Source organism: Podarcis tiliguerta, assembly GCF_965153285.1.
Source record: "Podarcis tiliguerta genome assembly, chromosome: 2".
NCBI lineage: Eukaryota > Metazoa > Chordata > Lepidosauria > Squamata > Lacertidae > Podarcis > Podarcis tiliguerta.
This window is the reverse complement of record NC_139535.1, coordinates 64,066,450-64,077,455: the sequence shown is the minus strand read 5'-3', so window position 1 is coordinate 64,077,455 and position 11,006 is coordinate 64,066,450. Positions and strand designations below refer to the sequence as shown.

General features: G+C 40.7%; 1 long non-coding RNA gene across 1 annotated transcript; it reads left to right on the top strand.

The window, feature by feature from the left end:
• Positions 1-345: 345 nt before the first annotated feature.
• On the top strand, positions 346-10,496 carry LOC310672186. The gene is made up of 4 exons (XR_014508461.1): positions 346-397; positions 2,876-2,959; positions 5,766-5,834; positions 10,406-10,496. It is a non-coding gene; the product is annotated as an uncharacterized lncRNA (long non-coding RNA).
• The last annotated feature ends 510 nt before the right edge of the window (positions 10,497-11,006 follow it).

Below are 11,006 nucleotides of genomic sequence, written 5' to 3'. Positions count from 1 at the left end.
AACTGAAAACTATTTTGATAGCATACAACCAAGCAGACAGCAATCTCAAATCTGGTACCATCTATTCCCACTTCTGACAAGCACTGAATTTTACTACCATGACCTTTGAATAAATCCAACTATGCGGCTCAGAAACTGTTAAGCTTTAAATTAGTATTATATGCTGAAATACAGAAGGATATTCATCCACACAACTTTCACATTCACAACCAAAGGTGTTTCCCACCCATTCCACACTTCCTTTTTTTTAAAAAAAGCTGGCCTAACAAACTAGGTTTTTTCCTTTCTTTTCTTTTTTCTTTTCTTTTCTTAAAGTTGTTTGGGAACTTTAGTTTTTGTTTTTAACCAGGGATTCTGTGAAGAGTAGCTTTCAAAAGGAGAGCTGTGGAAAAATCTGGTGAGTGAAGGAACTTCTGTTCTTAACCCTCCATATCCTGTTGCACTAATTTAACACTAATTAAACTCTGTTGCAAAAGAGACCATCTATTAAAAACAGCTATGCACAATGCAGAAGCTCAAGAACCCAATTCTGTCACCTTGGTTCCCTCTCTTGATTAGAGGATAGTAAATAATTGGCTTTCTCCATTGCGAATAGTAAATCTGCAGGCCTGATACTTGGGGAGCAAAATCTAATCCTAGTACACCAGCATCCTTATAAAATGAGAATCCGGATGAATAAAAAACGAGGGGGGGTTATTCCTTTTTCTGGAAGCTAGCAAAGGAATAAGCCACCTGCCTTTGCCATGAGGATTAGGACACAGAACACTTTTATTCTACAAGTTGATCACTCTCAGAAGCTGAAACCATAATAGCCTTTGTGTCATTTTTTTTTTTTTTTTTCAATAATTTTTTATTGATAGGCCAATCACATCACATTATTCAAATCACATTAATTCCAAATTATACAGCCAAATTTTAAAATTTTTGGGGGGTACCCATATATCAAGCTCAGCACGAGTCCAAAATTCCAGATGACTCCAGACATCACTTATTTGCTGCTTTTATTAGACAGTTCCATCCAGTTCGATTCGGATAGATCTTTATTACCTTCTTTCTCTTCTTGTTGTTATCATTTATTCCTTTCTTTGCGGTCTCTGATGGTTTCCACAAACAGATTGAAGATTTAGCGTCCCTGTGTGGGTATGCTCTGCCAAACTCATATTATTCAGGAGCGACCTCTGTCAGCCTTCGGTCGGTCCATTATTTTTCCCAGGCTAGCCATAAATCAAACGATATCGGGGGCTCTGTCAGGTCCAACTTGCATTCCAGCCTTCTTTCTTTTTCAAATTCCTGAATCTCCTCCCCCTCGTCTGTTCTCCTGCTAGCCTGTCTTTGCGAGACGCCATGTTTTTTTAACTGCGTCATAAGAATTTTCCTCCTTCTCGCCTTTCAATCTTCTCGTATTGTAATCCTTTCCCCACACAGTTTTAAAGTTCTGTTTATGTTATTTACAACGCGACGATCTTGTTTCTTTCTGGGGTGGAGGATTATTGTAGTCATATCATATGAAGGGATTTAAGAGGATTTTTCCCTCCACCCCCCCCTTCGTTCCAGCCTTACGTTCTCATGGTGGTAATTCATCAAGAGATTTACTTATCCATCCGTCGCTCCCGGTCACAGAGATGCATTAGTCAGCAGTCCTTATCTCGAGCCTTACTTGATATATGTGCTTCAGTCTTTCTTCCAATCCGTTATCGCCAATTAGTCCAAATATAATTCCAGACTGAAGCAACCAGCACGCGCTGATTGGAATCGGCGTCGGGAAGATCTGAATCCATCGAGGGCTTGTGCCAAGTGTTCCACACCCCCGTCTCTCGGATCAGGGGGTGCATTGAACACCGCTGGCAAGGGCAGGCCCCCCCATGCCCTTGGGGGGGTTTAGGAAGGCTGCCTACTTCCCATAGCAGCCCCTTAATACCTCGTATGGGTCAGAGAGATGTTATTGTCGGCCATCTTCCAACGCGCCACCTAGTGGCCCCCCCACCTTTGTGTCATTATAAAAGCACTGCACATTCATGAAAAAGTGATTTGTGTTGGAAAGTAATCCAGAGTAAACTGAATTGAATATTTTATGGAAATTAACTAGGCTTAGAATTTTGATACATTTTGACTATGCAATTTCCCCCCTGTGTTGGAATCTCATGTACTTTAAATGATAGTTTAGCAAAAATGACAACCGAAAAGAATGATTTTCAAGAGTTATGACATGCAACAGAGCAGCAGTCATTGCCTACCTGCAAAACAGACCATTGAAGCCAAAGTGCACAGAACCTCCCATTAAAAAATACTATTTATATGAGTTTATGGGTTAAGGGAACTTGGGAATTTAAATGTTTCTCTTTCTTGAAGTGGGCAATTATTTTGCGCAGGTTGATGTAAGACAGAACAAGCCACAGTGGAGCTCACTTTTGTATTTTTACAGCTTCAATTTCAAGTTGGTATCAGATGTACTAATCCCTTGGAAACTGCACATAAATCATTGCAATTCAATGAAAAGTAACAAAGAGTTTAAGAAAAAGCTTGAAAATATATTCTCCTAACAGTAGTGAATCGTGAAGGCAATTGAGAGAGAAAAATTGTCACTGGTGATGTGTGCAAAGTAATACAAAATGGTAGGAGGTGAGAACGTTAATTACAATCTATGGTGCAGACTGGGTCCAAAGGTTTCTGACATTCATCTATAAAATGCTTCCTCCAATCTTCAGCCTAGTCGTCCCAACATTATTCTATTCTATTCTGTTTTTTTATTTAAATTGTATACTGTCCGACATATGAAGATCACAGGGCAATTCACAAGATAAAAACAATCCTCCTCTCCATTACAGTATGAATTCCTCCTCTTTCTTTCTCCCTCTCCCCGCCCCCCGCCTCCCAGGATTTTAACAGAAAAATCTACCCAGCACTATGTCCTGCATAACCTGGACTAAGCCAGAAAGTGATGGAATCATCTAAAATGAAGGTAAGACTCTGTTTTAAGAATTCCTTTAAAACAAAAAACAAGACAAAAACCTCAGATTTTGACCCTCTGGTTACCTTTCTGATGCCATCAGAAGCCAATTTGCCTATTGTGTAGAGAACATCCCTGCTTTCCAACTCTACAATTCTATGATTCAAACATCTCACCCAAAATCTTTTTAAAGGTGCCACTTAAAGCAAAGAGTCTTCATCAGAGAGGAGAAATGATTCTCATCTCTCCCTTTAGTCTTGAGGATCTGTCAATTTGTTCCCGTCAAGGTGTTGAAGGCGATATGGGCAAGGCATGCTCTATTTGCACAGAGCCATCCTCAGTACCCACCCAATGGTGAGAAAATATGTTTCCATTGGATAGTGCAGAGAAGCCACCTCCTGCTGCAAGGAACTATTATATTGCCAACAGAGACACTGGTGGCGCTGTGGTGTAAACCACTGAGCCTCCTGGGCTGCTGATTGGAAGGTCAGCAATTCAAATCCACACAACAGGAGAGCTCCCATTGCTCTGTCCCAGCTTGCCAACCTAGTAGTTCGAAAGCACACCAGTGAAAGTAGATAAATAGGTAACGCTGTGGTGGGAAGGTAAACACCATTTCTATGCGCTCTGGCTTCCATCATGGTATACCATTGTGCAATAAGAGGTTTAGTCATGCAAGCCACATGAGCCAGAAAGCTGTCTGCGGACAAACGCCTGCTCCCTCGGCCTGAAAAGTAAGATGAGTGCCACAGCCCATAGTCGCCTTTGACCGGACTTAACCATCCAGCGGTCCTCTATCTTTACCTTTTTTACCTATATTGCCAACACCCATCCTGGCAATCCCCCATTGCTAAGCACACAAGATCCAACTGTGGGATCCCTAACCACTGGCAATATTCAGATCAGCTTTCCTTCATATCAGATTCACCAAATACTTGGTAAAATCAGAGTGCAATTTTGAAAAATATTTCATTCGCACGCCTGAACCCTGCATACCTTGACCATAACATACCCTCTGAATCTCATAGGTACCAGGCTCCATCTTAGTTGGCCATTCAGAATCCCTGACTTGTCATGCACTGAAACATTTTATACAATCCTCTCAAAGACGACAAACCTGCACATGGATCTTCCTTCAAACTCCAGCTGTGCTGGAAACCATTGTCCCTCAATTCTTTGGGGAAGGGCCATAGTTCCATGATAAAGCATCTGCTTTGATTCAGAAAGTCCCCCATTTGCCCTCTGCCAGGTATAGCTGGAAAAAGACTTCTGCCTGCAACCCTAGAGAGCTACTACCAGTCAGTGTAGCCAATATTGAGCTAGATGATTCTGTGGCCTGACTAAGTATAAGGTAGCTTCCTATGTTTGTCGGTTTAGACCACTCCCCTTCCCTGGGGGGTGGAGTTGTGGGCGGGCATCCAAGACCTCACTGTGACCTGGCAGGGGGCAGAGTGATGCCGCCCACATCATCGGGACTCCCAGCCGCGTCATGTCCCCCGACTGACAATCGGGTTAGCCGGGGGAGCATAGCCTGACAAAGAAGCTTCCTTTGTTTGTTTGTTCAATTGCCTTTCTACTCTGCTCCCTCTGCTAATGGTCTTCTCTACTTTCTTCTTTCTCTTATAAGTAGGTCAGCAATGAAGGGTTTCTTTCAACATCTCCAACAGAGCATGTCAAGGGAAGAGAGGCATGTTCTCTCTTTTCCCTATTTGGCCACAGGCCTACAACTATGGATCTCAAGAAAAATAAACTCCCTGTTGTTTTGTTCATGTAGACATTGAACCTGCATTGTAGCAGGAAGCTTAGGGAAGTATGGTGGTGACGTTCTAGAGAGCAGCAGAGAGGGATTATCTGAGACATATTCTAGGCAACTGTAATAGGTTATCTTTAGGACATGCAATGCATGAGCTGCTGCTGGGCGATACTGAGACAGAGAGCTTCTTGGGGAAAGTACCAACATTAGATGGCGGCTGAGGATAGAAAATTGGACCTCCAAGTCAATGAGCTTCAGTAACAAAGACAACGTCCTCATATTTCATATTTGAATGAAAATTACTCCACAGGTGGCTTCAGTGTTTTATTTTTACATCCTAATTTGGTCAGATTCTTGTATCTTGGCACTTCAGTCTTTTACGGCAGATAATTTTCTACTAAATGAGGTTTTTGAATCTGAAACAAATACACCTCACAAAGCAAATGCATCTCTTGTCGGTCTGCATGATAAATATTAAAATAAGCATTGTAACGGTTCATGCAGGGAATATTTATACAAGAATGCTGCAGATGTTGTAAAGCAATGGTAATTGCCAAATCAATCATTCTTAACCTTTTGTCTCAGACATTACATAACGCTTATGTTAAAGCTTGGCTTAATTTTTCAGGGTATAAGTGGTGCTGTAATCATAGCTATAACGTACAGGTTCACTGGAGCCTTCGTTTTAAATGTACCGTTGTCAGTTTACACAGAAATCTGACTATAAGCCATCTGTTGCTGAAACTGGTCATTATCAATTTTGTCAGTCTGTTACTAAGTTCTGCAGATGCTAACCAGTTGGAACCATCTGTTTGTGTCAAAAAGTAACAGTTCATTTTGAAGGAGAGAAAACTGGCATTATTGGAGAATACTTGCAATGTGCTCTTGACCTCAGCAGAGGTAGAGCAAACCAAGATATCAGAGTAACAGTCATTTGTGAAATAAGTATGCTAAAAGAAATGACTCACTTCCCTGCAAGGTCTCACTTCCCTGCAAGGTCAACTTGAAGCTACTGAGTAACAATATACTAGAAATTGACTTAATACTCCTTTTCTATTTCTGTAGATTGTGGCCTGCATTTCTGCACTGGATATAAGGGTTCCAAATTTGCCTTATGTTCTGAAGTCAAACTTGGTAATTCTAGCTGAATTTTTTGCCCTATACTTTCTCCTTTCACTGTGATTAGTTCACTCCCTCCCTCCCTCCCTCACGTCACACACACACACACACACACCTTCCACAACCCACTGGTGCAATATGATCTACCACCTTTGGGGAATCATTATTTTAAAGTGTAGCATGTTGAAGGGGTAATATTTTAGTTTGCCATGAGCTAGCTCAATTTTATGGGAACATAAATGAAATAATGAATTTATTTGATGGATCTCACAGCAAATGTCAAAATTCAACAACTTACCCAGGAATCTATCTTCCTAAAGAATGGGTTCTAGTGCACTAACGGCGCGTGCAGGTAATGTATTTAAAATAATAAAGCAGAATGGGGCCTATTATCACTGAAGGCTCATTCTTTTCCTTGAGTCTCTGTCATGCCATTATTTATTATTTTCCTAGTTCACGTACAGCTGCTCAAATTCACAGGAATAAAAGCCCTGTGCTCAAAGCACTGGTGAGACGGAAAGATATTCCCATGAATGTTCACTGAAAACAGAACAAAGAAATGAACATGATAATGATCAAATTTCAAATCGGATACACTGTTCAAACCACAGGGGCTAGATACACTTCCATGACAACACTAACATGACAACAATAATATTTACTGCATGTAGCTCATGCATTCAGGATGGCTTTCATAAATATCACAGCAACTAGTGAGCAGATTTTATCATCTAGTACTGTGGTAGAGGATGAGGCTATTCGGTTTTCCTGTTTAGTCATGCTCATGCACTCCATTTTGTATAGTACTGGTAAACTTTTCCAGTTTTTTAATTATTATTTTTAATGGTGCAACAGTGCTTTCATAGACTACTGTCAAGATTAGGTAGATATTGTATAGTCTGCTTCCTGCAAAAATGTAAGTAAACTGGAATATTTATTATTTAAAAAATAACATTAAAGATTGCAGTTGGAATAACAACAACAACAACAACAACAACAACAACAACAACAACAACAATAATAATAATAATTTATTTATACCCCACCCATCTGTCTGGCTTACCCCAGTCACTCTGGTTGGCCTCCAACAAAATATTAAAAATACAATAAAACATCAGACATTAAAAACTTCCCTAAACAGGGCTGCCTTCAGAAGTCTTCTAAAAGTCAGATAGTTGTTTATTTCCTTGACATCTGATGGGAGGGCATTCCACAGGGCGGGTGCCACTACCGAGAAGGCCCTCTGCCTGGTTCCCTGTAACTTCACTTTTCGCAGTGAGGGAACCGCCAGAAGGCCCTCAGAGCTGGACCTCGGTGTCCAGGCTGATGGGAGTGGAAGGTAAGGAAATGGCCGCAACTGTGAAATTTGCCACTTGAAGGAACTGCTTCACAGTGCATCATGGCATGGCTGGCCTTGGAGATAGAACCATCATTGCCCATACACTCTGAAAGCATCCTTAGAGATTATACAAATATATTCCAATCTCATCCAAAAGCAATCCCTTGGAAGTTCAAACGGAATTAGTCTAACACCACTGCTGTTTAACTTTTATCATGTGCAAGTACTTATTGTTAACTTTGAGCTCCACATTTCTTTGTTCCTGCAAATATCGTGAAAATGAAAAGGAACAGTGTTACATAAAAGTACAAATCTGATCATATAAGCATTAACTCGGGGCATTTGGTACACTAAGGAGAGATCCCAAGTGCTTCCTGGTTTAGTTTTCCAGAAACACAATTAGGCCTTCCAGGCTGGAACTTAAAAAATGTATAAGACCTGTGTGGGGCAAACTAATCATTGCTGGCTCCCCTCTCTCAATCTCTGCTCAGGAGTGGCAGGAGTGCAGTGCATTGTGGGCTTATTAAAGTACCAGGCCTTTTAAAAGATACAGGTCCCTTACCAAAGCAGCAGCCTGAGAACTCTAGCTACAATACTGGCACACAGGAGAGTTCCCCACACCCAGGGGTGGCATTCAAGGCGGGGCCCCTATGTGGTTTTTTTATTACTTTGGGTTCCCATTTGACATGCTGTGTTGGTTACTTCATATTACCTGTAGGACCCTAAGCTTCTTCTAGTATTCTTACTCTGCCGCTACAAACTCTGCTGCAGAATATTTTAGAGATCAGGTCTGCATGAAGCCAATATGCTAATGTCATTTTGTTTCGGCCAACATTACCAGGAACAGAGGGTGAGGCAGCCTTTGCCAGTCCAGTGCACTCTATGTATTTTGGGCTAAAGTTCCCATCAGCACCAGCCAGCACAGCTGCAGCAGATGGGAGTTGTATACTTAACTATCTGGGATGCACCAGGCTGGCAACTATTGTGCTAATGGCTTCAGGAAATGGGGAGAGGGGTTGAAATAGCATAGGAACAAGGCATGGAATTGAGCTTGCACACCAGATCCAATGACTCTAGTCATTGCAGAGAATACCCATAGTTTTGTGCTGTTATAAAGGGTTACCAAGTCCCAAAGATTTTCTTTGACTCATTCTGATGCGTCCCTTCTTCTCTGGGTATCTGCTATGTGCTCTGCACACCTAACAATCAAATGGCAACCACAAATAAAGGTTGTCTGTCCAGAACTATCCAATTTTTTTCAAGGTTGGTTTGCTTCTTAGTTTTTTGTTTTTTGTTCCAAAGCAATTTGAAAGTGACTGTACTAAAAACAGTAAGTTAACTATAGCCCTTAGGTTTACCCTAGCAAACCACATATATTTCCCCCCCCCCCACACACACACACAACATTGGAAAAGACATGTCTTAAAGCTATAACTTCACCATAAATAACAGCTGGAACAAAACCACCCTAAACTGTTATGTATATACTACACACAGGAGCTAAATTCATCCGCAGAAGAGCAGCCAAAATGAATGACAGATTTTATTCATACGCTCAGCGTGAAAGATGCACAATTAGATGTACAATGATGTTTCTAGCCAGGAGTAACACAAATTCATATATATCTAGTGATGAGGTCAATATATGCTTAGCAGGAGAGCAGGATGAACAACAAACATTTGAATGTTCATATACATCCAAGTGGATACTCTACTTGAACTAGATCTTATAAATCATAAAAACAATCTTTAAAATTTGTTTAGGGAGGAAATACAATAGAATGAGGAACTATCAACTCAATATTCATAACATTGTGCATGATTATCTGCATGGGAAATAGTTACAGATGGTTTTGCCTGCATTTGGGGACTGCATAATCTAAGGACGGTAAATCCTTCCCAATTATGGTTTAACTTTGACATATGCCACGTATGTAGCCTGCAAGCATGACTGATCCAGTCAAATTTTAATTACGGTACAACCTCATTTATTCCGCTTCCCTGAGGGACATTCAAGTCATTCAGATAACTAATAGTTCAGATACGTGGGGCAGCTACTTTTTTAAGGCAACACTGGCATATGGTGCCTAAGGAAAACACAATGAATTTGGGCAAAACTGTTTCTGGTATATTTTTGCATGTCAAAATTTACCTTTAATGTCATCACCCCAAATTTCTGCCTATTATTTCCTTAGTGGTCATGAACAACTTACTCTGAAGACCAGTTCTGAAAAATGTCACACTCCCAACAAATCTCAGTTGTACAGCAAAGCTTGATCTTATGTGTGCTTTTACTTGCAAGTCCCACTAAGTTCAAGTGTGCATGCATAGGTGTCCAGGCCACTTAAAATACTGCATTTGTAGGTGTAAGCTTAAGATATGTTTACACTTAAAACGAAGTGCAATTGCAACAGGTATCATACGCTAGTCAGGGGGTTACGACTGGCTGCAGGTCCCTGATTAATGCACAGTTGGGGGCAAACCCCAAGTTTACATTCATATAATAGGTCATGGTTAGAATCGAAGCACGACAAAGCTCCAAGGAACTACCCACTTCCTATTAAGGCAGAAAACAACCCTTTTGAGAGGGTGCGGATAACATCTGTAAATAACTACTTACATAAGCAATCTAAAATTCATCTAAAATGGGGGGTGCCCTGCTTTGGATACCTCATCTTAAGTTGGATACGTTTCTGCTAGCAGCAGGGCTGTTTTGCGCATGACACCTTCATACATAGTGCAAAACTTCCTCCACAAATGAACCCTGAACATTTAGTTATTTCCTTGCCTTTGAAAGGCAGGTGAAGTTCTTAAATTCTACTAGCACAAAGTAACTAGGAATTTCAAATCTGAAGGCTGGAGATTTTTTTTAATGTTTCTCTTATTCTTTTGCTATAATTGGGTTGCTGGTCCTTAGCATTATTAATGTTTTTTAACATTCTTAATGCCTGATCAATTCTTTGTGCATTTTATACTTTTTGGCTTTCTGCAAGTCAAAAAGAAACAATGATACACTTTTGGAGCCAGTAAGAGTTTCCATTTTGTTCCATTGGATCAGAATATGTCTCCGATTTCATTTGTGTGTCAAGGCAATTGGGTATTCTAAATAGGGCAACAGTAGACAGAAAACTCAGTGCATCTTCCCAAATGTGAGCAACGAAGAAAGCTAGTTAGCCTTGCTCCGTTACTCATCCTAATTAAAATATGTGTCAAGAGTCTCAATTGACTTTTCTGCTCTTTTCTCTAGATACGTCACACTCCTTCCCACAAGAACAGCACAGAATGTTGATGCTTTTCTATTCTGCTTAATTTCTGAAATAAAGGGCTGGAGGACAAAGGACTAAATAGTAGCTTTTAAACGGACAGCCTTTCACATGGACAGCCTTTCACCCAGATGATACTTTCTCTAATACCAGGTGTATGGAGATTACTATATTAATGATTGACAAAAGGTGCTCTGTTCTTCTGGCGGTGGCCCAAATCCAGAAATTCCCAAATAACACAGATTACCTTAACCCATTTCAATCTGATCTTTAACCTGGTTTCAAAACTAAATCTGCCTTGGTTGCTCTGGCTGATAACCTCTGCGAGAAATAGGTGAATGAATACCTGCTGATTCTCCTAGGGTTGCCATATCCCAAAAGTGAAAATCCAGACAAAGCTGTTGACTTTTGGGGAGAGGGTGAAGTTGTTGAGATTTTTTGGGAACATCTTCCCCCACCCAAAAAAAAGTCTTTGGGCTTTGGGGGGATTTTTAAAGCATTTTTATTACAAAAATCACCCTAGTTGCTATATGTTCACCCAGACGCCATTTTCACAGTCTGATTCCCGGACATGTCCAAGAAAAC